Below are 25,390 nucleotides of genomic sequence, written 5' to 3'. Positions count from 1 at the left end.
GAGAGAGAGAGAGAGAGGGAGAGAGAGAGAGAGAGAGAGAGAGAGAGAGCGAGCACTTGAGTGAGCGAGCACAAGTGTGAGAGGTCCATTAGGCAGTTTTACCCAGAGTCATCCACAGCCCGACCATTTCACAATCAGCTACCAGGTGTCGATGCCTGTCATGGCTGAGGTAATGGTGGGACAGGGTGTGCAGCACCTTGAGGAGCAGTGGTGACAAGGCCTGGCTTGGGTTCAGAAGGCAGAGCTGCGCCTCAGCCCCCAGGAGCACAGAGTGCTGGGGGGAGTCAATGAAGCCATAGCATGAGGGACCAAGAAAGAACTGTTCCTGGGTATTTAAAGCTACCCATCCATCTTGGCAGACCCTAGAATATATATCCAGTGGCCAGCAGGAGAGGTGGGTAGGGTAGCCTCACTGCCCTGTTCTACAATTAACCTCAGTAGGTAGACAGTCTCCCTTTCCCATGTTGGGGAGGGCCCTTGGCCTCTCTGCAGGACTGAGCTGCAAGCTAGCGCCATGAGTTCAGTGTGTGTGTGTGTGTGTGTGTGTGTGCGCTCGCGCGCGTGCTTGCCTCAGACAGGGTCTTTCTCTCTGTCCCTGGAACTTGCTCTCTACAGCAGGCTGGAGTTTCTCCCTGGCTGGACAAATTAGTTTAGGAGTATATACAGTATGTAGACAACATAGAAAGCCCATTAGTATTGTTTGTTAGGCAGGAACAGTGAAAGAATAGACATCCCAAAGCAACAGGTTACCAGAACAGTAACTATACCCAAGGGCCAGAGCAGAACCATCACGATGCTTTGGGGGTGGTGGCCCATGTTCAGCCACACTGGACACACTGCTCGGAGCCTATGGCCTCTGGGCACGTTAAGAGTAGAGGAGACCAAAGGACACCACGCTCCCTGGGTCTTGGTGCTGACGAAAGGCCTCAGATGCTGAAGAAGGCAGAGAAAGCAGCTGTGGACTTCCATGGGGGATAAGCCAACTGGGGCATGCAGGCCACTGGAGTCAGGTTCTGTCCACCTGAGAGCGGTTTCATGAAGTCTACAGAGCCTGAGGTGTGCAGACTCAGGTGCCAGAGAACAAGACAATGACGTGAAGTCTGCTGGAGCCATGAGGTAGAAGTAAGTAGCTGTAGATTGGGGGCTTCCCTGCTGCCTTTGGACAAGTGGGGAGGGAAACGCAGTGCCGGGTCTGAGGATAGAACATCAGTGGGAATCAGTTAGAACATGATATGGGAAGATATGATTCATGTGTCTGGCTAATGGCTTCCTGGCGAAAGCCCTATACTAGCAGACTCCCAGCCCAAAGGGTGAGCTCATCTATGGGCTGGCTGCTCAGGCAGGAGGCTCACAGGCTGAGCTCTGCAGGCCAGTCCCTCCTGTGTCCTTGGTCTGCCTGCTTGCTGTAGGCTGAGAGGACAGTGAGGGTGGGCAGGAGCCCACAGAGACTGAAGGACCAGTGTGCACCCTGAAGTGTGACCCTTTCCCTATCTTCAGAAAACGCAGTGTACAAAGTCATGGGGAAATGTTTCAGCCCTCCCCTAGATTAGTAAGCACCTGACGATAAGGGGAGGGGGCCTTGGGAGTGTACCTGCACGCCTTCTGGGAGTAGATCGTGACTCTGGTCACCTGCTAGAGGCTTGGTTTTAAGCTGATGAGTCAGGGCTCCAGAGAGGGGTTCCTACTGTCTACTGTCCTGGGAAAGTGGGAGCCGCCAGAGCCTATTGCTCCAGAGACAGCGCTTAATACTGACGGATGATGTATGCTACTTCTGGGGTTGGGGACAGGCCTGGGGCAGCTCCGATTGACACGTGGCTCTTAGGACCCTTGATCTACCTGTATTTGATTTACTCAGGATACCGTCCATCTTGGGGTGCTTGTGGGGAGATGGGTAGTTTGTGTCCTACCAAGCATGTGGTATGAGCAGATATGGCTGTGGGGGCCTGCAGATCCCAGGGCTGGACCAGGCTAGCTATGATCAGACAGAGCAGGGACATGGGCAACAGGCAGAATGACCAAGTGGCTCTTCCAGATGCCCAGCAGGGGCCATCGGAACCCCTGTGATGGGGAACTTGATGCTGTGCTCAGCAGGGCTGCTCCTACCTAAGATAGCTGTGGCAGAGAGGAGATGGGAGGCTTGCTTCCCTCTGCCAAGTAGGACCAGCAGGGCTGACAGCCACCAGCCAGGCTGGCAGGGACTCCTGTACCATGAGCTCTGCCTGGGGACTGTGTGCAGGAGAGTAGATGAAAGGGTTTTACAAGGAGCAAGGAGCAGAAGGCCCAGGCTCAGCCCCAGCTCCACACTGCCTACCTAGAAAAATGAGGGGTGTTAGAGGCCACAATGTTGTGGGCCTATGAGTGCTGCCTGCTCTGTAAATGAATGTGACCAACCTCTAGGGGCCAACAGCCAAGGGCTAGTCCGTTTTGTGGCTCATTTGAGACCAGGCCAGCTTGGGGACACAGGGAGCTGGTGACTGTATCTCTGTATCTCTCGTCACGAGGGCGTGGCGGCCTTAGGCGTCTCCTCTGCAGAGCAACTGGCCCTGAATTTGAAGAACCTGAACCATCTGTTCACCCTTCCGCCCCAGCCCCGGGTGAGAATCTCTGCGAGCAGTGGCCTCTGGCCAGTGTGGCTGTGCTGGGACAGTGCTGCCTTGCCCGCCCTCCCTCCCTGTAAGCCCTGTATTTTTAGTAGGTGACTTTGTGGAAGTAGGTGACCCGGCACCTTCAGGGAGGCACCAATCGCATTAAGACCGTTGGTCTAACTGGACAGGAGGGGTGGTGACAGGGTGGCCTCTGCCAAGGTCACCCTACCTGCCCAGTCTGCTCCTTTCTGTGGCAGTGCTGTCTGTCCTTCTGTTCACACCCACCAAACTAGACTCTATAAAGCCCAGGGTCACTGTTTTCCAGAGGGTTGAGTGATTATTGCAGGGCGAGTAGTTTGCACTGTAGCTTTAGATTCTTCCCTCGTCGACCCCAAACTCCATTCCTGAAGGGAGGAGTGTTTAGGTATGGCCATAAAGCATGGCCATGACCCCTCACACACACTGGCTTTCCTAGTGGGGGTGGCATCCCCTAAACGGGGTACCTTACTGTCTCACTTCCTCCAGCTCTGTGACCTACCTACCTGTGTATGTGCCTGAGAGTGTGAGTGCCAGCATGCCAGCGTGTGAGTGACGAGGTCAGAGGACGCTTTTTGGGAGTCAGTTCCTCTCCACCATGTGGATTCCAGGAATAATATTCAGGTCACTGGGGACACATGGCAAACGCCTTTATCCTGCAGAGCTATCTTGCTGGTCCTCAGTGACCTTTTCATGGAAATTGTTTCTATGCCCATTGCATACTTCTGGCTTAACAAATAAACACACACACACACACACACACAAAACTCACACCCAGATACACATGAACACACACACACACACACAGTCAGACACAGACACAGACACACGCACACAGACATACACACACTCTCAGATATACACACTCAGACCCAGACACACACTTACACACACACTCTCAGACACAGACACACACACATACACACACACACACTCTGACACAGACACACACATACTCAAACACAGACACACATATCAGAAATACTGGATTTCAAGCTTCCTTACTGGGCTCCTTTCCAAGCAGTATTTCGGGGTTCCGAGCCACAGGATGTTTGAACTAAGAAGGGTCCAAGGCAGGTCCATGTTCTTAGTGCAAAACCCACCCTCTACAATTGCAGTCTGGGGTGTCTTTCCTCTCCTTTGTACCTGCCTGTAAAAATGTCTTGGGGTGATTACAAGCTGCCCAGACAGCACCTGGGGAGAACATTTCCAAATATGTGCAGCACCCTGGAGACAGGGCCCCAGACTCCTGGGCTCACACCATGGCCTGTTTACTCTTTGTTTGGTCTACATAGTAACTTCATTCCCACGCGTCCCCATGTTGTTGGAAGGGCATTTTACCAGCTGGGTCCCTGAGCTCCCCAGCTGCCTTGTTCCTGGAGTCTCTGCCATCACTGACTGCAGCACTGGGCTGGCTACGGGTAGGACACTGCTTTGCCTCTGCATGTGCTTGCTTATGTAAAGATGGGGAGGATAGACAGGGTTGAGGAGCTGGATAGAAGTCACTTCCTACAGGTGTCTGTCCAATGAATGGGTCCCTACAGAGCCAGACTGTGAGTGGGACACAGAACCCTCTACCCATGGTCACGTGATGGCGGGTCCTCTACTCAGCATGAGCAAGCAGCAACACTTACTGCTTCTGAGGCAGAGCTCGAGGGATGGGTGTGGTGAGAACGGTGGAAGTGTGGGCGGGGCTAGTGAGCACTAGACAGCTTCCTCCTGGAGAGGTTCCCATGCCTCACTGGCCTTCTGACTTGCAGCAAACTGGGTAAGCTGAGGAAATGGTGACCTGGATTCCTTAATCTAGTAAGCATAGCAAGCAAAGTCGTGGGCAGTGGCACCTGGCCGCCTGGACAACGTGGCCCCAAACCTCACATGCTCCTGAGCCATGGGGGTGCTGGGGCCAGCTCTGGGGAGTCCTGTGCTGGAGACACTCTTGGGATGGAGAAGAGATGGGAGGCTAGAACCGCCATCTGGATCAGAGGCACGGGGACAGTGCTACCAGTCACTGTGGTTGCCACAGTGCCACACAACTCCACCCCTTCTCCAGTCATCTGGAGGCTTTGGACCATGGCTGCTGCCCCCAGCAGTTCTGCCCTGTGTCTGTGAGATAGACTTAGATTCCACCTATGAGAGTGAGGAATGTCTTCTGTGCCTAGCTTGTCTTAGCACAATGCTCTCCTTTTCTATCCACACTGATGCAGATGTTAAGACTTGCTTTATTTGTTTGTTTATTGACTGATTTTTATGGCTGGGTAATATTCCTTTGTGTGCATGTGCTAATTTTGCTGCCTGTTCATCCACCGGTCGACAGTTAGGAGATGAGATATCTCTAGTTTCTTAACTTCCATGCTTTGAACCTCAACAGCTGTGCTGATGTGCAAGGGTCCTGATGATGGCTACTGTAGGCTTTATTTGTACTGTGCCACTAACTACCGTTCCCAGTATCTCTTTACCATTTACATGTTGTCTTTCGGGAAACTTTTGTTGTCCATGGCTCCACCGCGACCTGAGCCCTCTGTGACACTGGTCTCTGTGGTAGTGACTTGTCCTGTGGCTAAGATGAAAGGCCTAAGCCAAGCAGATGAAGGGAGCAAGGTTTCCTCAGGGCAGACAGTGTAGGAGTGTGGGGAGGCAGCTGGTCACGGAGTGTCCCAGACCCAGGCCAGGAGCAGAGAGAGACGCTGGTGCTCAGCTCTCTAGTTCCTGTTCCCTTGGCCTGGGACTCTAGCTGTGGGATGAACCCACCCACAGGTAGGATCAGCCTTTCTACCTTCCTTAACCTAGTTTGCATAATCCCCAAAGGACATGCCCAGAGGCTAACCTGATCTTTTTGTAATACCCCTCCTCCCACCCATGTCTGTTGGACTGCCTGTGTATCTGTCTTTCTGTCTCTGTGTGTCTGTGTCTGTCTCTGTGTGTGATTGTGTGTGTGTGTGTGTGTGTGAAAGAGAGAGAAAGAAAGAGGAGAGAGGGAGTCAGAGAGAGACAGAGAGAGAGAGAAGAGAGAGGAGAGAGAGAGAGAGAGAGAGAGAGAGAGAGAGAGAGAGAGAGAGAGAGAGGAGGAGGAGGAAGAGAGAGAGTGTCTCTTCCTGACAAGCTGAGGCACTTGTCTTTTTGGTGATTCCAGATCCTACCAGTCAGTATTAACCATCTCAGCTGCTGACCAAGCATTCGATTGGCAGGGCCCATGGAGTCTGCAGCTACCTCCTCATGCTGCTGCTGTGTCCTTCACTCTGCAAAAGCCTCTCAGCTTGATGCAGTCTTTTTTTGCCTGCCTTTGCTTTCCCCATGTGATATGTTGAGTCTTGGTCTATTTCCTCCACAGAGAAGGTTGGGTACAGGGATTGTGTCCTTTGTCCCAATTAGCCTATGCTGGATGCTGTTCTCTTAGCAACCTTCCCAGTGTCTTTACAATCCAGCCCTGAATAGAGAGAAGGGGCAGGGCCAGGTCCCCATGGTCTCCTAGGTAACAGAAGCACGATCTCAGGAGGTGAGCTGGAGGGCCCACATGTGGAGCACCCTACCACAGGCCCGCTGGGTGGGTGCTGGCACTGACTGTGGGGAGGGCCGACACCCATGCATGTTTAAACATGTCACTTTGACTGCACCATGGGGCACAGATCAGGGAGCTGAGAGTAGAAAAGGCCGTGTGCTGGCTCTCCACCAGAAGAGATGGACATGCCAGAATACCGCAGCCAAGCTTTGGCCACACATAGGAGTTCCCCACTGTGAGGGCCATCCAAGGGCAGGCCAGCTACACAGGAAGGGAGACTGAGACAGAGGACTAGGGGGCAGTGTCCTAGAATCCCTGCAAGTTCCCGGAGCAGCACATACGGCCAAGAGCAGCTTAGCAAGTCATGGCTGTGCAGGCAGCAAGAGGACACTGTGGACGGGAGACTGGCTTACTCCACTTATTTGTTTACTTATAACATGTATTTAGTTTTCATAGCCATGGTGCAAATGTGGAGGTCAGAGGATGGCTCTCAGAAGTCCTTGCGGGTCTGGGACTTGAACTCCTGTTGTCAGGCTTGGTGGTAAGTGCCTGTAACCTGCCCACTGCTGGTCCTGCACAACTGAAAAAGCTTTAGTCGTGTTTGGTGTGGTGGTGCACACATTTTAACCCCAGCACAGAGGCAGGCGGAGCTCTGTGAGTTGGAGGCTAGCCTGGCCCACATGCTGAGTTCCAGGACAGCCAGACCCATGTTTAAGGGGTTCCCTTTCTTCAGGTTCTGGGGAACCTGATGTAGAAATATGTTGCAAGAAGTTTCTCCAGTGGAATCAGGGGCTTCATCAAAACCTTGTTGAAGTCTTGATATAAGCAGCATCTAACTTCTACCTCAGGGAAAATGGGCTGATCCTCAGCAGTCCGTGGGCTGCCCGGGTGCCGTCCCCAGTGGTGATCTGCAGGCTTCTTTTGGAGTAAATGCTCTGCTCACATTCTGTCTGCACTAGCACTGTGTCTGCTTTAGGCTGAGAGTGCTCCTCCCCCAAACCTAAGGACAGTGAGTGCTCCTCCCAGTGGGTATCTGTAAGTGACTCTCATCCTTTGAGAGTCAAGAGGCGCACTGGCCAGAACAGAAGTGTGCAGCTTCAGCTGGAAAAGTAGACCCTGCCCTGGGGCCACGGTGTGGGCACTCTTTGAGCTTAGTCACGGCTCTTGTTGCAGGCCTGGCCCCTTGTTGCTGACCTTTGCCCTGCTTTGGCCATCCCACCATAATGTGGACATGGGAGTATCCTTCTGCACCTTGCCACTGGGGAGTGGCTGGTTCTGAGAGCCCCCGTTGCACTCTGGGAATCTTACGAACGACTTTGAAGATCAGTCCTAATAGCCGTCTTAGACCAGTCCTGGTTTCCCAAGAGCTGGGCTCCCCTGCTCCATGGGTGATGCCACGCTCAGGCAGGAAGTGTGAGGACAGTGTTGTACATGCAGCCAGTCACATCTGCCTTGATCCGGTGCAAGAGCACCCCTCCTGAGGCTGTTCAAACTTGCCAGTTTGGAGAAGGTGTGAGGTCCTCCCCATGAGGTGAGATCCTCCCCATGAGGGCTACCCAGGTGCTAGCCTTGCTGCTGCCAGATGGGAAAGCCCGGCTCCACGTGCCTACCCCTGCCCAGTGGCCAGGCTCCTGACACGACTGAGTGAGCCATTCCTTCATGTCAGTGAGCCTGTCTCACCAAGGAGGGGTTCCTCAATACCACTCTTGGGAAGGAAGTCCCTGAAGCAAGGAGAAGGAATTCCTGATTTTGATTTTGTTTTTGTTTTTGTTTGTTTGTTTGTTTGTTTTTTTCCGAGGCAGGGTTTCTCTGTATAGCCCTGGCTGTCCTGGAACTCACTTTGTAGACCAGGCTGGCCTCGAACTCAGAAATCCGCTTGCCTCAGCCTCCCAAGTGCTGGGATTAAAGGTGTGCGCCACCACTGCCGGGCTGAATTCCTGAATTTTTAAATACTCTTTTTTTTTTTCTTCTTCTTCTTCTTCTTCTTCTTCTTCTTCTTCTTCTTCTTCTTCTTCTTCTTCTTCTTCTTCTTCTTCTTCTTCTTCTTCTTCAGATATCAACTCCAGTTCTATAAATAAAATCATGAGGGCTGCAAGTAAGGGGAGGGTACCCAGTATTAAACTTCCAGGTGGCTGATTGCTCTAATTATCATGTCTTTCCTGTTAACAACAGGGCTCTGGGTTCCTAAAAGAGAAGACACTAATGGGAGCCCTGGGCAAGCTGAGTCCACTATCCTCACGTGGGCGGAGCTACCGAGGCTCATCTGTGTGAGGGATGGTCCCTTGTGCGATGCTCTGGACCGGGTTGCTTTGCCTCACTAGCTCAGCATCTTTCAGCTCAGCGGTTACACTCCTTCCTTCTGGATTCTGGAGGCACAGAGCACGGGCATTAAGCCTCTGGGCCTTCCATGCAATGTACCCAGGCTGTGGGAATGACTCTTCTTACACTGCATCAGACTCAGGAACCCAAAGGACAGTGTCTTAGGCATGGAGTTGGGGACTCTGGGACTTGGCCAGCCTTCTGTTTGGACCGGGAGTCTCTGGCCACTAGGTAAGGAACCTATAGTTCTCTTTGGTCCCAGTCCTTAGGCCGTCCATGGAGAGGGCCCAGTGACCTGCGTCATGTCATTATAGCTCCTAGAAAAGCTGCTTATTGGATTAGTGTATGTCCCACAGCAGAGCCTGCAGTGGTGACCAGACAACAGGCTGCCCTGTGACCTGCTTCAACGTGTCCTCTGTCACTAGGTAGTCCAGCATAATTCTTGGGACAGTCTACCTCCCTTTTTCCAGTAGTCTCAGTGCCTGCCTGACGTGGGCAATCAGGCCCAGTCATATCTTCTCTCCTTGAGCCTGCTCCCTAATCTGCCAGAGACCTGCACTCAGAGCCAGGCTCCTCCTCATCACCTCTAAGAAGCTCACCAGACAGAGGTAGCCATGTTGGCCAGCTCTTCAACCTGCCTCTTCTCTGGGGTCTGCGTCGCCCTGCTGGCTGTGGCCTTGGCCTATTACTTCTACTGGTGAGGGAGGCCTGGTACAGGCCGTGTGCGTTTGGGGATTGTGGCATGAGTGATGCGGGTGTGTGCTGGTGAGGGCTGTAGGCTGGGAGGGTGTGGATACGGGTTCTGTGGGTGCAGGCAATGTTGGGACCCATGGTGCTGCCACTCTGGGTGCAGGTGGTTCAGATCGTACAGTGCAGGTGTGAGCATTGTGGGTGCAGGAGGTGCAGTGGGGCTCTGGGCGGCTACTTCTGCCTCTAACTAAGGATCTGCTCTGTCCCTTGGTTCCTACCCTGAGGCCATAAGAGCCAAGTGAAGGGGCAGAGGGACAGGAGCTAGCTCATTTGATCTCCCAGTTCCTAAGTCATGTTGGAGGTTGATCATTGGTGTCCCCTGTGTCCCCTGGGGGCACAGGTGTGGGTCCTTTCAACCTGAGAGGCTTGGTTGACAAAGTTTATCAGTGTTTTCTCCACAATCTCCTGTGCCCCTCACCTCTTGCCTCCCCTGCTGGGTGAGCCAGCTTAGATGGGATCTGTGAATGGACCAGAGACTGGGCAGTGCCCGTCATAGAGGCTCAGCCCAGGAACCAGACTTTGCCTTGCTCAAGAACACCATGACCATATCATGCTACCAGTGAGCCTCCGCTGTCCAGTGTCCCCCAGTAAGGCTGGGACATGATGCTGTGACTCTGTGGAAGACAGAGGAGACTGGCCAGTGGAGTAGTCGCCTGAGGGGTCAGTTCCCTGCTTTGGGTGTGATGAGCACATGATATAGGGAAATCCCACCCAGGGTTGTGTCAGGGGTGTGCTGAGTGAGGGAACTGTATGCCATCATGCCTATCATCGTTGTTACAGGGCTTGAGGTGTTGTCTTGGACCTGGCCAGGTGGTGAGAGCCCTGGTTCACAGCAGCATCTCAAATGGCACCCAGGTAGTTAGCACTGAGTGGCACGAGCAGCTCATAGTCTACAGCTCTGGAGGAGTCAGCTGAGGGTGTGGAGGGCATGCTGTCTGTCCTGCCGTGCTGGAGCTGGGCCCACATCCTGCTGTGGTAGGAGCATGACCTCCGACTTCTTTACTTTGGACATGTGTTGCAGCTGACTAAACAGCTGTCTGAACTGCAAATGGGTAGACTGGCTGAAAGGATTCTTTGTGTTGAGCCAAGTGCTCACCATTAAGTCAGAGTCCTCAGTCCTGGCACCATCTCTAATGTCTTTTCAGTAAACCTTGCCTCCGGTGTCTGTATACGATCCCCCAAGACATCCCAGTGACAGGAAAGGTGGCATGCTGACCCCTGACTACACATCCACCGTCTCTCGAAGGTCCCTTTTATGTCCTCACAGCATCTCCAGTCAGTTCTTGAACCAGGAAATCTGTGTGGCTTAGTTTAATGAAAAGCCGCAGAGTTAAGGACCCCACCCAGGCACCTCTCAGTGCAGTATGTAGGCAGGCCCTGGGTGCAGGGCCTCAGACCTTACTCTGCCCTTATACTTTAAATGTTTAAGCTAATATAGTCTGGTCGCTGCGTGTACTTAAGCATTGCCCATTTCAAAGAAAAACTCCTCCTGAGAAGCAACTAAAGTGGAGAAAGGCATTTATCAGCTTGCCTGTACAGCGAGGGGCCTGTCAGCTGACTCCTTGGAACCCTGTCTTGGGATATGATCCCACTTTGAATGCACCAACCCCTCAGAAGCCTGTGTGGGCAGCAGAGTAGTGCTGCAGCAAAGGTTTTCTGAGTTGGACTACTGATGTTTCCTGTTCTCTGAGTCAAAGCAGTCAGTAGTCATTTCTTTGAGAAAACAAACCAGAGGCAAAGCCTTAACTGAAGTAAAAGTAGCTGAGCGGAGTGTGGGACTTGAGATTGCTTCTGGAATCAGATGTGTGTGTGTGTGTGTGTGTGTGTGTGTGTGTGTGACTGAAGCTTCACTCACATGCACAGAGAAGGAGCTTTGCTTGGCACAGTCACACAGCAGGGGATAGAAACTTGAGCTAGTGATTTGATAAAGCAACTGGCCAGAGCCTTGTAGGGGGGTGATTGGTCATCTTCAGAAAGGGGTGGAACACACAGATTCCTGACCTCACGCTTCAGCAGGTCCCTGTTCTGATCACATGGTTTGACCACAAGGGTTGACCAAGTAAGGTTGACCAACACATGGCCATTTGTGTTGCGTGTCAGGAGAATGGTGCCATTGTTTGCTGATGGGACCCTGGATAATCTCACAGTTGGCTTAGGGGATTTTTCCAGGCCCTGTGTGTTGGAGTTGGGCCATGCTACCTCCTGACATGAAGACTGCCCAGACACTCACTCCATTTACTCTCAAAGCCACTGGTGGGCCTGACAAGAACAGTTAGCCTATGCTCTTCAGATGAGAAACAGATTGGTTTATACATTATAATTTAGATAAGAATCAGTCCAAATCTCTGGAGCTAATGTTTTTTAATGTAGTTAGAAGTCTGAGTGTCATGGGGCTTTTTGGATTCTTTAATTTGTTGTATCTTAAGTTTTAATATCAGTAGAAACATAGTAATTCAGTTGGTCAGATCTGATTAACATTCTTTTCTTTTTCCTTATTAGTTTATCTTGGGTTCTGAGATTTGGGATTTCAAGCGGGGATATCCCAGAGCAAAACTCCTTTAGGGAGATTAAAAGCCAGAATTTTTAAAACCCAAATTATACTGAATGATGAGAAGATTCTTTTATGAATGATGACAATCCCCGAATCTTGAACATGACAGCTTGGTCCCTTGGGAGGTCTGGGTAAGCAGGTGGGAACGCACAATGGTGGTGAGGACACAGGTGCGTCCTTCTTGTGTTACCAATACCCGGATTCATGTTGTTTCTATAGCTTGGGAATATACCAAGAAAGGAGTTCAGTATCTTAGACAATTGAAAAATATTAGTGTGTGTGTGTGTGTGTGTGTGTGTGTGTGTGTGTGTGTGTGTATACCTGCCATGGAGGTATACCTGCATGTGGAGGTCAGAGGGCTCTCTCACCTTGTGTGGGCTTCAAGGATTGAACTCAGTTGTGTGAAAAGTGCCTTCACCATCTCACCAGTGCCAAAACATTAAAAAAAAAAAATCTAAATATGAAAGGACGTATGGACTATCAATAGTGAGAGTTAATGGAAGTATTCAGCACTCAGGACTGACCCTCTGTGGTTGGTGTAGTGGACATGAATTTTCCGCAGCATATGATGTCTGTATGATGGGCTCAGAGGCAGCTGGCACAACCTTGAGGTGAGATATGAGTCTAGGTGTTCACTTCCTGGCTTTGCTACAGAGGTATGTTAGCCACCCAGGCACTGTTAGCCACCCAGGCACTGTTAGCCACACAGGCACTGTTAGCCACCCAGGCACTGTTAGCCACACAGGCACAGTGAGCTGCACAGGCACTGTTAGCTGCACAGGCGCACAGGCACTGTTAGCCACATAGGCACTGTTAGCCGCCCAGGCACTGTTAGCCACACAGGCACAGTGAGCCATACAGGCACTGTGAGCCATACAGGCACTATTAGCCACACAGGTACTGTTAGCCGCCCAGGCACTGTTAACCACACAGTCACAGTGAGCCGCCCAGGCACAGTTAGCCACACACACAGGCACAGTGAGCCACACAGGCACTGTTAGCTGCCCAGGCACAGTGAGCCGCCCAGGCACAGTAAGCTACACACACAGGCACAGTGAGCCACACAGGCACTGTTAGCCACACAGGCACAGTGAGCTACACAGGTACTGTTAGTCACACAGGCACGGTGAGCCATACAGACACTGTTAGTCACACAGGCACTGTTAGCCGCATAGGCACTGTTAGCTACACACGCAGGCACAGTGAGCCACACAGGCACTGTTAGCCACAGAGGCACAGTGAGCCACACAGGCACTGTTAGCCACTGTTAGGCGCACCCACACAGCCCTTCTGTCTGGCTGAAGGGAGTCCTGCTGCTGTGTCATTTTCCCCAGCTGATGGGATCAATCTCAATGTTTTCTGCTTCTCTCCAGTTCCTCTTCTCCCAGGAGCTGACTGTGGGAACTCTGTGACCAACTCTGAATTTTTATTGTCATGCTTCAAAGTCCCTTATGGTGATGTGCAATGTATTCTTTGGTAGAGATGGTTCATACAATCCTTAACGTTTTACAGAACTCCCAACACTTACTTTGTAAGCAGACAATCTTTTTCTAGAGAGGTAGACCTTAGAGTCACCAGTGTTTCATAGGCTGAGAAGAAAGGCATCAGTCAGTTTTGACAGTCAGTGCCGTATTTATTTAACCATCAGCCCAGATCATAGGTATAATGAGAGTTTTGTGTAACTGGTCAAGACTTATAAACACAGTGAAATATTTCCCCAGGAAGGTAAGTTTCATAACTATGCAATTTAGCAGCAATACCTTGCCCTAGTTAGTTTTCTATTGCTGTGATGAAACACCATGACCAAAAGCAAATTGGAAAGGAAAGGGCTTATTTGCCTTACACTTCCACAGTCAGGGCAGGAGCTCAGACAGGACAGGAACCTGGAGGCAGGAGCTGATGCAGAGGTCACAGAGGAATGCTGCTTACTGGCTTGCTTCCCATGTCTTGCTCAGCCTGCTTTCTTATACAATCCAGGACTACCAGTCCAGGGATAACACCACCCACCATGGCCTGGGGCCTCTCCATTAATCACTAATTATGAAAATCCTTCATGGCTTGCCTGAAGTTGAATCTTAGGGAGGCATTTTCTCAACTGAAGCCCCCTCTCTGATGACATAAGCTGAGGGTTAGCCACACTCAGCTTATGTCAAGTCGACATAAAACTAGCTACACAGCCTCCCAGTTGTTGAAAATTCTTTTTAAAAAACACTTATCTTGCATGCAGGAGTAAAGTCACTCATGTGCCATGGACACATGTAGAGGTCAGAGAACAGTTAGGAGTTGGTTCTCAACATACTCATTGTTGATGCAGGGTCTCTTATTGCTGTCACTGTGGTGTGTACCAGGCTACCCCGTCTATGAGTTTCTGGTTGGGTCTCTTGTCTCTGCTACCCATCTCACAGTGTGAGTCCTACAATGACACATGTGTTTTTTTATATGAGTTCCGGGGCTCAAACTCAGGTGTTTAGGTTTGCATGGCAAGTATCCATTGAGCCATCTCCCAGTCCTAATAACTCCTTGTCCTTGTAGACTTCCCCACTGTCAAGGGGGAGCTATCTAGCAAGAGAAACCCTTGGCCAATGGGAGAACATATAGGTATTTGGATAAAATCTAATCACAGAGCTTTAAGTGACTGTATCAGTAAATAATAATAATAATAATAATAATAATAATAATAATAATAATAATAATAAAATTCTTGTTCCATAAGCCAGACTTTCTATAAATGTTACCGAGAGCAGACCAACATTCAAGGAAGCCCAGGGGATGAGATGGTGCGGAGGGTTAACGCTTTCCAAAGTCACTGTGAAAGAGGAGCCGAGTCTAAACTCTGTGTGTGATGAACCACATTAGTATCATCTGTCAACTTTAAGATGCTGCTGGAAGCCAGGCAGTGGTGATACACACCTTCAGTCCCAGCATTTGGGAGGCAGAGGCAGGTGGATCTCTGAGTTTGAGGGCAGCCTGGTCTACAAAGTGAGTTCCAGGACAGCCAGGGCTACACAGAGAAACCCTGTCTCAAAAAACCCAAGGTGTGGGGAGTAGTGTGGAGGGAATAACAGGTCAGCAAGTTTTAAATGACTTTTTTTCTTTAGTTTTTTTTTTTTTTAAGTTATATCTTATGTTTGATAAGGCCTTGAACACACTATTGTATAAGAACTAATCTCTATCAAAACCATCTTAAAGCTGGGCAGCGGTGGCACAAGTCTTTAATCCTAACACTCAGGAATCAGAGCAAAATGGATCTCTGTGAGTTTGAGGCCAGCCTGGTCTACTGAGCAAGTTCCAAGACAGCCAAAGCTACACAGAGAAACCCTGTTTCAAAAAACAACAAAAGCCATTCTAAATACACATGTCATATATGAGGCATGCTAAGAATAATAAGTTTAGCCCACTTATAAAAATGTAAAATGAGCTGGGTGTGGTGACACACACATTTACTCCCAGCATTTGGTAGGCAGAGGCAGGCAGATCTCTGTGGGTTTGAGGTCAGCCTGACCTACATAGTGAGTTCCAGGACTGTCAGAGCTACACAGCGAGACTCTGTTATAAACAAACAAGAAAATAAAAGCAAAGTGAAGTGACTGCAGATTTTGCCAGTTACTTTTAAGAACTTTAGGGGATGATTGGGTTTTGCTCTAAATAAAGCCACCACAGGCAAATAATCCCTGCACACGTACAACATAGATGAGCTCCTGAGAGAAACAAAGCAGCTACTGTCTCTAGATCTTCAGCCACCAGAGGGGCCTGAACCAAAGGAAGAAGACAGATGATGAAGCCTGCAGGGGAGAACTAGATGATCATTTCCCTGCGAGGCCACTCAGCCAGACGGAGCCTTACACGTGAAATGCTAGTGCAGAAACGTTTCTTCTCTTCTCTTGACTTTGCACTAAATCCAACTAGATCAGAATAAGCCAGTGGCCCGTCCACCCAGCCTGGGGAGCTCTCCACCCCAGAAAGAGCTCATCAACATGAACGAGGAAGCCTCCTGGACGGCCGGGCCGGGCAGGGCTCGGGCTGGAACCTGGCTCTGATCCATGTTACGCCTCCAGTGACTGTGCAACATCCTTGGGACCCACATTTAGGTGCCCAGAACTGCCCATGATCAATACAGCTTTTAGCTCAAGGAAATAAGAGTTTATTCTGGAGCCAAATATGAGTGGCCAAGGCCCAGGTACACAGATTCAGGGTACCCCAAAATACCATATCCCAGTGTAGTAACAGCTATATGAAATTTTTATAACAGAACAAAGAAGTCATACATTAAGGTAGTATCAAAATACCTTGGTGGAAGCATCTGGTAGGTTGTTACAGCAAAATGGGGACGCCTCCGATGTAGGCTTCAGATGCTGTCTGATGGCATTCGTAGCCCTCAATTGGTAGGAATTAGGGGATTCAGTACATTCCAAAAGGATTGGCCTCAATCATAAAAATATTACGTCAAACACAGAGATGGGCTAGGAATATTTCTCAAGAGGGCTGAGGATAGCTCAGGATGGTTTAGTTCTGGACCTGTAAGATTCCATCTCTCCACAATGACAGAAATGTAAGAAATAATGAAACAGCCCTGATGTATCAGGCTGCCTTGTGAGTCATTAGTGCGGCTCATCTTTTTTTCTTGGGAATGTTGGTTCACAGAAATTTCTGTCTCTGTGTGTGGGTGGGTGACATGCCACACATACAGAGTCTTGCTGGAGAAGTGCTGGCTTCAGTGGAAAGAGCAGTTGTGTCTAGAGACAAATCACCGGAATAACAAAAGTTGGTGTCGGTGGCTAGTCCTGGACACATGAGAGCTGGTTCACCATGCCAGGTGCGTGCAGTCTGTGTAGCTCAGAGATTCACTAGGAAGTTCTTCAGCCTGGGGGCAGAGGGCAGAGGCAGCATCTTTGCAGAGACCGTTCAAGGTCCTGGTTTCCTTCCCCAGCACCACAAAGAAAAAACAAAATGTGCACAGTGACAACACCCTCTTCTCCCCCGATGGCGCGTTGAGCTGTGGGCTTCAATATTGTCTTTCCATTTTCTTCTTCATTTACTTTTGTCTTTGAGACAAGGTCTCTCTACATAGCCCTGGCTGTTCTGGGACTCACTACATAGACCAGGCTGCCCTTGACCTCACAGAGACCCACCTGCTTCTGCCTTCCAAGTGCTGGAACTAAAGGTGAACACTACCACACCCAACTGTCTTTCAGCTTTTTCATATTTCATAATTGTGGAAATAACTACTTCATGCCAAAAAAAAAAAAATATGAAGAGCAAAACTGCCCCAAACCCTATTTCTCTGAAGCCAGGGTAGCCTTTAGGATGGATAACTAATGTCTCCCCGGGGAGGGGGCACCTGTGCTTCATAATGTAGTCACTTGGTATGCGAATGTCTGTCTCAGACAACCAGTACGGAGTCTGCAGCTGTGGTTTGGTGGCTACATGTCCCAGGAGATGGTGTACTGTAGCTACAGTGGCCGACCTGTCATGGGACACTGTGACTGTGCCTTCAACACTCGGTCCCAGTCCTCAGGGGTCTTCATTGTGCCTTTCTTGGGCCAAGTTCCTGCCTGCGGTGCCTCCCTCCTCCCCCCCGCCCCCCCCCATCTCTGTCATCTCTCTACTGCATTCTCTAGTTGATGGCAAAAGTGAGTTTGTCTCTTTTTATAAAATCAAATCTTTAAAAGGGAAGTTATTTAGACTCCAAGGGTACACGAGGTAGGTGTCTTCAGAATTGGGGCTCCAGGAGATTTGTGGGTCACTATTGTTCCACTGTGACCTGGAGGGCCAGGTGGCTGGGCTGCGGGCAACAGAGTTGAGCCTGAGTTGCATACTGGACCCAGAGTTGAGGAAAACATGAGTCTGTCAGCTCCTTAGCCCTGGGGCTAAAGAACCAGGCCTTGGTGGTTCCTTACAGGGAAGGCTATGAGCCCCTGTGTGGACCTGTCTACTGCATGCCGGGGGAGTGGTAGACTGTGAGTCTGAGTGTTGAGACACTTTGTTGAAGCTGGTCTGCCATCCTGCCTTCCTGGAAGCTCTCGGCCATACTGTGTGACACCCAGAGGCCTCAGCTCTAGGTGTTTTTCCATATGAGTATGCCAACTGGAAAATATCCCCCCTACAAACTGCTATCGATCACACCTGCAGGGCTAGCACCAGCTAAACTTGGGGTGCAGTAGTGAGAAAGTACCTCCACCCCCTTTGGAAGAGCCAGTCATTAGCCTGGGCACACCCCAGTCTCCAGCCTTGTCTCTGAGTGGCCAGCATGGAGGGTCATTTCATCTTCTGGACTGTAGTTCTTGCTCGGCTTTCATCTCTGGCTCCCCTCATCAGACACAGCCTAGGCCCCTCCTTCTCTGTGTTGCTTTGTCTTGCTGTGTGTATTCACCGCCTCCATCAGTGGATACTGACTGGGTCATGCCACTATTGCTCTGTAATTCCAGACTGGGCCGTGGCCCTTAATCCACAGAGGAAGGGACTGTTGTCCCTGCCTGGTATAGAGAGGCTGGTTAGGCTGCAGAGGGCTAAGGGAAGGGACCATGGGGAAAGACCCTATACTGCGACTTGGTGTGAGGTGGTATGGCCTGGCTGCAGCTGCTTCCTGTCCTTGGTGAAATCAGGCAGAGTTCCCAGGTCAGAAGACTGAGCCGTCCTTATAGTGAGGAGGCCCCAAGAGCACAGCCTTCCTGTGAGCCCCGCGTGTGACATCGTCCCCACCCACCAGCTTTCTGTGGTTAGGGAGTATAGCATTGCTTGAGGCCGGGTCCTTCCTGGGTGTAAGCCTGCCGAGAGAGAGTGTAGATAATCTGGCCTGGGCACCTCGGCTGCTGGGAGCTTGCTTTTCTGCACTCTGCATTCCTGCCCCCTCCACAAGCCCTGCTGCTCTCATGTGCCAAGTGTGAACATGAGCTGGCCACACAGTCAGCCCTGACGTTTCACCTATTTGGCATAATGGCTATTTTTGTACTCTGGGACATAGCTGAGTGGTCACTACACTATCCCCACTCCTGCCAGCTGAGTCCTGTTGCCCTGCTGTGGGGGGAGGCTACAGACTCCCCCAGCCAGGACACCAACCCACTGGAATCCAGAGCCCAGGGAGAGAAGGAAAACAGAAGAGTGGGTAAGGAGCTGGAGCACCCTGGCAGGAGCCTGCCAGGGCTGGGAGGGCAGAGGGAAGCCTGATGGAGGGTCTGCTTCCTGCCGGAATGGAAGCGCAGGGACAAGCTCAGAGTGGCTGTAAGGGCACTGACCCTGCTGACCTAGATTCCCTGGTCACTGAGCAGAAAGAACCTTGTATCTCCAGATATAGAAAGCCAGGCTCATCCCTCAACTACAAGAAGGTTGTATAGGTTCCCTGACAGCCAGCCAAGCTGGACGGCCTGATGGGGCACCTTGATCTTGGATGGGGGGTTGGGGGGTGGAGTGACTAGGATAAGTTATAGACCAAAACTTGAATTTGATGTCAAGTTCAGGGACAGCAGAGAAAAGGACATACATAAGAAGATAACAGTCGCAGGGCGTGGAGAGAGGAGAATTTAGGTATGCTTTTACATGTTTTTCTCACGGGTGAGCTCTTCAGAATAGGCCTCCTTCCTGAAGGGTCTACCTGCTTCTATGGAGATCTGAGCCAAGCCCTCCCAGGGGTTCTCAGGGCAGAAGGCCTGGTCCCTTATCCCACTTAGCCCATGTAGCTCCCACCCCTGTGGCATTAAAGAATACACAAGGAGGGGTTTGGTCAAGGTGGCAGGCTCTGACCACTGCGGCAATACAGGTCCCAGGGAGGGGTGAAGGGCACCGACTGGAAGTAGAGAGCAGCCAAGGTCGAGCTGGGTTTGTGAGTATTAGGATGGCCTTAGGCCGCTGCATGTGCCTGTAGCAACTGCAGTGGTCACCACAGAGAAGCATGGCCTTGCTGCTTGTTAAGGGCGGCCTCTATTACCCCTCATAGCTTATGCTTATGTACACTAGCTGGATTAGTAATTTAAAAACTCTCTTAAAACACACCTACTGAGATTTTCTGAGTTTCTGTTCAGACATGGAGCTCAAGTATTTGACTATTGGGAGGACGACTCCAGTGCTTGGGAGAAAGTGGGCCCTCTCTAGCTTCCCCTGGTTAGTTACCCTGCAGGTCCCAGGTGGTAGCACCCCACTTCTATGTGCCCTGTGGAGGCTGAGGTGGCCGTTCCGAGACCTACTTAGTTTCTTGAGTTTGAATCTCCACCTTCCCAAAAATCTAGTTTACATGAGTTAAATGTGGTGCCAGTTTAGTGCAAATGTTTCAAATGCCCTTGTGCTTGACCAAGGTCTGTTAGAGGCCTGCGGAGTGTCCTCTGGGTGTTCCCAAGATAGCTGCTCTCAGGAGGACTCTTCAGTGTCCCTGAGGCACTGAGGGAGCCTGGGCAGGGAGAAAAGAGCCCCACTCCACCCAGCTGGGCTGTTCCTGACCCACCCTCGGCCCCGCCTAGCCCCTTGGCAGACAGTATGTCTCTTCTGATCCTTCTGGCTGGCAGTCACCGGACCTCAGGCTTCTGATAGGATGAAGACAGGCTGCACATTACAGGTGCCTGGGCTTTGTCCTGAGGGAAGGAGCAATGAGCTCCCCCACCCCTCACCTCTGCCCATCCCCCCAGCACTCCCCACCCCACCCCACCCCCTCCCCCGCTGCCCAGGAAAAGCTAGAATCCAGCTCCACCAACTTCTTTTTTTTTTTTTTTTTTTAGATTTATTTATTTGTTTTATGTGTATAAGTACACTGTAGCTGTACAGATGGTTGTGAACCTTCATGTGGTTGTTAGGAATTGAATTTAGGACCTCTGCTTGCTCTGGTCAGCCCCATTTGCTCCAGTCAACCCCGCTTGCTCTGGTCAACTCCGCTCACTCAGACCCTGCTTGCTCTGGCCCAAAGATTTATTTATTATTATATCTAAGTACACTGTAGCTATCTTCAGACGCACCAGAAGAGGGCGTCAGATCTCATTATGGGTGATTGTGAGCTACTATGTGGTTGCTGGGATTTGAACTCAGGACCTTCAGAAGAGCAGTCAGTGCTCTTACCTGCTAAGCCATCTTGCCAGCCTTCCATCAGCTTCTTAACTGTGAGCAGCAGTGTGTGTACAAGAGTGCATGACCAAGAATGTCCACTGTAATGCAATTATACAAGAGCTCTAGGAGCAATCATCATTGTGAGCATGAGTGTAAGATGGCCGATATGTCATGTGTGTACGTATGTGCATACTCATTGCGTGGCTGGTCATGAACGTGTTAGATGAGCATACACATGTATGTGCATGTATATGGCTATACCTGTGTGCATTAGGCATATATGTATCCTGCTCATTTCTGTACTATTCATATGTGTGTATGTGTGCGCGCACGCATGTGTGTGTAAGTGCACCTGCATTATGTTTATGCAAAACATGCATGTGTGGGAGCATGGTAATCTGCCCTGGCCCAGGGTGGTGTCCTGGGGTAAGAGACACAGCCATGCCTGTGAGCCCGGTCCTGTCACAGGCCCATTGTGGGGTCATCGGACCTGGGAGCTTTGTGCCTCCCTCTGCTTCCCTCCCCACCATCGCCACTGCTCAGGCTGGGGCAGTCACAGAAACACCCTGGAGGCCGTAAAGATTCAGGAGCTGGGGACTTGGGGTAAGTGAGGGGCCTGGAATCTTTTATTTGCTCTTGTGCTTGGTGGCACTGAGGCCTGATCAGTCATTGGAGTTGTGTCTGCTGCCCATACTGTCTCCTTCCCTGCCAAGGCTCACTGCCTCCCTGTTCTTCCTCATTCTTTAGAAACAGCCTAGGGGCCATTAGGACTCAGCTGCAACCACCCATCTCACACTAGAAGCACCCAAGGTGGGGAGCCTCTTCCCTCTGGTCCCCTGACTCCTGGGAGGGGGAGGGCTCCCGGCCTTGCTGGTGCTCACATAAATGGTGTCATAGGCCCTGTGCAGTAGCCAGAGACCAAAATGGACTACTGTGTCTTGGATGTGCCTTTCTAGCTCAGAGGGAAGAAGAGCTTCCCTTCCCTGGGACAGCAAAAAACTTGCCTGGTGTCTCTGTCTGTCTCTCCCTCTCCCCTCCCCCTCCCCTCCTTCTCCCTCTTCCTCCCTCCCTCCCTCCCTCCCCCACCTTCCCCCACTAGCTAGAACTGGGCCACCTGTTCTCCTGGATACCTGTTACAGGAGGAGAGGGGTGTGTCCTTGTGGTTTGATATTGGGCTGGGGTTCTGTTCTCAGAAATCGGATATATGCTGCTGTAGTGTAGCATGTAGACATGCCCCCCCCCCAATCCAGGGCTATTAGCTAACCTTGGATGATTCTGGTGCCACAAAGCAGAGTTCTGTCAGGAGTTGGAGGGCCTAGTGTGTGACATTTAATTGTACCTTCAAATCCACTAGTCAAGACAATGAAATGCTCTAAGATTCCCACAAACTCAGGCACAGTTTCATGGTTACTTTTTAAAATTTGTCTAAAACCAGCAGAAACACAAGTCCACTGGAACCCAGATGGCCTGTGTGGGCTGCTGCTTGAGAGACCTGACATTCGTGGCCTGTGGCTGTGCTCCAGCACAGACAAGCTGAGGCTGCAGACCGTGGCCGGGGTTACCTGCTCTCGGTACAAGAGGGTGGGGTTGCGCACTGGAGGCTGGAACCTTGCCCCTTGGGCCTATGTTCTTGGTCTGTGTATGATGTGGTGCAGACCATCCTGGTGGTGACGGGCTTCATAACTGTGGTGCCTGTAGGGCTGTTCTCTCCTGCCTTTTCTGAGTCACTTGGCTTTTCTGTCCTGGTTGTATTTCCTATGAACTGTGGAGTCAGTTCATTCCAAGGTGGCGGGGATCTTTGGATAGTGTAATTAGTCTTTGGTGATATTTTTAGACAGCTTATGTATTGGATAGGCTTATGGTGTGCCTAAGCAATCTAAGACCACATCCACTTCACCAAGGCCTGTTGCGCTTGTCACTGCAGGAAAATGTAGCAGGTCAGCAGTGTCTGGGCTTAGCTGGGTGCTTCTGGTCCCTCTGGAATTATTCTTGTTCACTGAGAGACACCCCAAGGTTGTGGTCTGGTGACCTGGGCTGGATCAGGTGAGCCAGTACACTGACCCACACATCCCCAATTAATGGCCAAAGGTCACAGCAGGCTGCAAGATCTCTAGAGGCAACCCTGGAAGTCATAAATGCCATTGCCACCCAGGCAGCCAGTCCAGGTCCTGGGCCAGGGGTCAGTGCTCATCTGAGAAGCAGCAGTATGGACCAACTCAGGACATGCGCACAGAAGTGGCCTGTTGCTCGGTGCCTGGGGCCTTACTCCGTGGATTTCCTGTTTCAGTCACACTGATCTGTGTAATGTATTTGTGCATTGTGTGTGCACAGCTATAGTGTGTGTCCTATAGCCTGGACACAAGAGGGGCTGGAATGTCTTCATCTGCCTGGTCACTAGCACGTGTGAGCCCATACCCTACTTGCTATAGAGGAAGCCTTTAGCCCTGGGGGGTTCTAACTCCCTACTTTCTGCCTACTTAAAGGGCAACATGGCTACAGGGACATTGTGAGACACCAGAACTGCTGGAGCCTGAGCTTGGGAGACCCCTCAGTAATCAACCGAGTGGCCCTAACCAGGCTGAGCAAAGCTCCCTGGACCCAGTGTAGCCAGAAGCTTACAACATCTCCACCATTTTGGACTCTGTGCATTGTGCTTCCTCTGCTCACTATCCCTGGCCTCTTGCCAAGTGTGACAGTACTGGCCATCAGGAGCAAATGGTACCGATGGCACCCCTTCCTTCACCACAGTTAGATGCCTTTCCCTCCACAGGCTGGTGGAACTGGGCAAGCTCTCACACTATCTCCCTGATTCCTAGAGTCTGCAGTTGAATTTGTCTAAGGACTGGTTTGCCCTTTGATTGCTTTTATTTCATGTCCACTGTAGTTCAGCACCCTAAGGAACAGGGTCTATCCAGATGACGAGGTACAGGCCTGTCCTCAGCGACACTCCACAACGTCACAGTGCCATCTCGGTCAGCTGTTACCAGCACTGTCTCCCCCAAGTCCCTCCCAACCCCTTCTCTCCAGTGTGCACACAGGCTGTGGCCGAGAAGCCACGTTGCACCCCACTATGTGAGGAAGGAGAAGGATTCGAGGGCTCTGAGAGCCGCCACCCTGAGTGCTCTGCTTTTCTACACCCCCTTGACTGCTTAGAAAGGTTTGGGCAATATCTTTTTGTTCTTGACTGTTTATGAATAGTGATGTCGCTCCTGAATTAAGACAGTTTGAGATACTATCCCATCTCTGCTGCCACGTGTTCTCTTACTCATTCCTGTTAATAATTCTCCCCCAGCATCTGCTGATTCTGGACCAGCTCAGATCACCACTTACAAAACAAAGGTGGTGGTGGAGTATGCAGGGAATGCCCTTGGCCCAGCCCCTCACATAGCCCTGCTCCTGCTCTTGCTCCTGCATCCAGGCCTTGGTAGGGAACTGAACATGAGTGAACGGGAGGGAGAGAGTATGGTGACCGCTGTGTTATCCTGTAAACTGGAGTTTGATCACCGAAACCCACATGCTGGCGTCTTCCTTGTGACTGAGTCCCTGTCTCAAGCATCACACACTCATTTTCCATAGTTCAGTGTCTTCCCTTTGTTAGTCTGCCTATTCAGTGGTAGCCACTCTGTCTGAGAGACTCTCCCCCTCAGCCAGGCAGTGTGAAGTATGGGGAGGTTGGGCACTGAGAGACAGATAATAGGCATGCTGGGAAGTAGTCCCCAGGGAAGCAGGGCAGAGGACCAAGGGTGATGGAGAGGCTCCCAGAGGATGGGGGCTGAATGTGATCAGGAAGCTGGCTGTGGGAAGAGGGACCAACAGTTTCCCAGATCTCAGATTAGGGAGCCTAAAGCCTGTGTGTTTGCAAGAGGCTCATAAGTCCACAGGCCTTGGGCTGTACTGTTCAGTTTAGGGACCCAGAACTCTGGAGACGAGACCCATAGTTTAGCTGAGTTACTGACAGAGCTGGTGCCTCTTTGCCTGGCTTGTGCCTTCATTCCTACTCTGCTGAACACATGGGCAGTCAGATCAGAAACATAGCACTTACCTTCATCACCTGTGGAGCCCTCATCTCTAAGTACTGTGGCATTCTGAGGTGCTAGGGGTTTACCCATGGGGGTGACTTGTGGGAAGCAGGTGTGACCAAGCCCCGTGATCCCTGTTTACCAAGAACCTGAACCTGAGCCTGCGCAGTTAGACAATCCTGTGCTGTCCGCCTGATAAGTCACTGGCCTATCACCGAGCGCCCTGGCCGAGTTAGGCTCCTGGTGTAGGGACGAAGTTAAAAGTGAATAAGTAAGAATTAATCTAGCACTAGGAAGAGGTTCCCCGGTGGAGGGATGAAGCTAGGTTCCCGGTAGAGGGACGAAGTTAAGCTCCCGGTGTAGGGATAGAGTTAGGAAAGTCTAGCCTCCAAAAGGGACAGAAAACCCAGAAAAAGGGGTAGAAGCATTAGAGGAAGTAAAGGAGGTTATGTCTCAGCATAGTGATCAGCAGAAAAGAAAGGAGGCTAAAAGACAGGAGAGTACTGATGAGCGTTCAGAGGAATCTTCAGATAGTGGACCACAAATTTTTGGAAATTTTGTGAACAACCAGACAGGATATCCTCTACAAGTATATGAACAAATTAATAAT

General features: G+C 50.9%; 1 protein-coding gene across 3 annotated transcripts in view; it reads left to right on the top strand.

Annotated features, from left to right (window-relative positions):
* The window catches only part of Agpat3 (1-acylglycerol-3-phosphate O-acyltransferase 3), an 83,783-nt gene that overhangs the window by 32,532 nt on the left and 25,861 nt on the right, over positions 1-25,390 (top strand). The window contains exon 1 of one of the 3 annotated variants that reach the window (XM_021204831.2): positions 18,712-18,839. The exons of the other annotated variants lie outside the window; for them this stretch is intronic. The gene's annotated coding sequence lies outside the window, so the exon portion shown is untranslated. Of the gene's footprint in view, positions 1-18,711; positions 18,840-25,390 lie in introns of those variants that run through there. 3 annotated transcript variants of the gene reach the window in all.

This window comes from Mus pahari, chromosome 9, assembly GCF_900095145.1.
Source record: "Mus pahari chromosome 9, PAHARI_EIJ_v1.1, whole genome shotgun sequence".
Lineage (NCBI taxonomy): Eukaryota > Metazoa > Chordata > Mammalia > Rodentia > Muridae > Mus > Mus pahari.
This window is presented reverse-complemented; position numbering and strand designations above follow the sequence as displayed.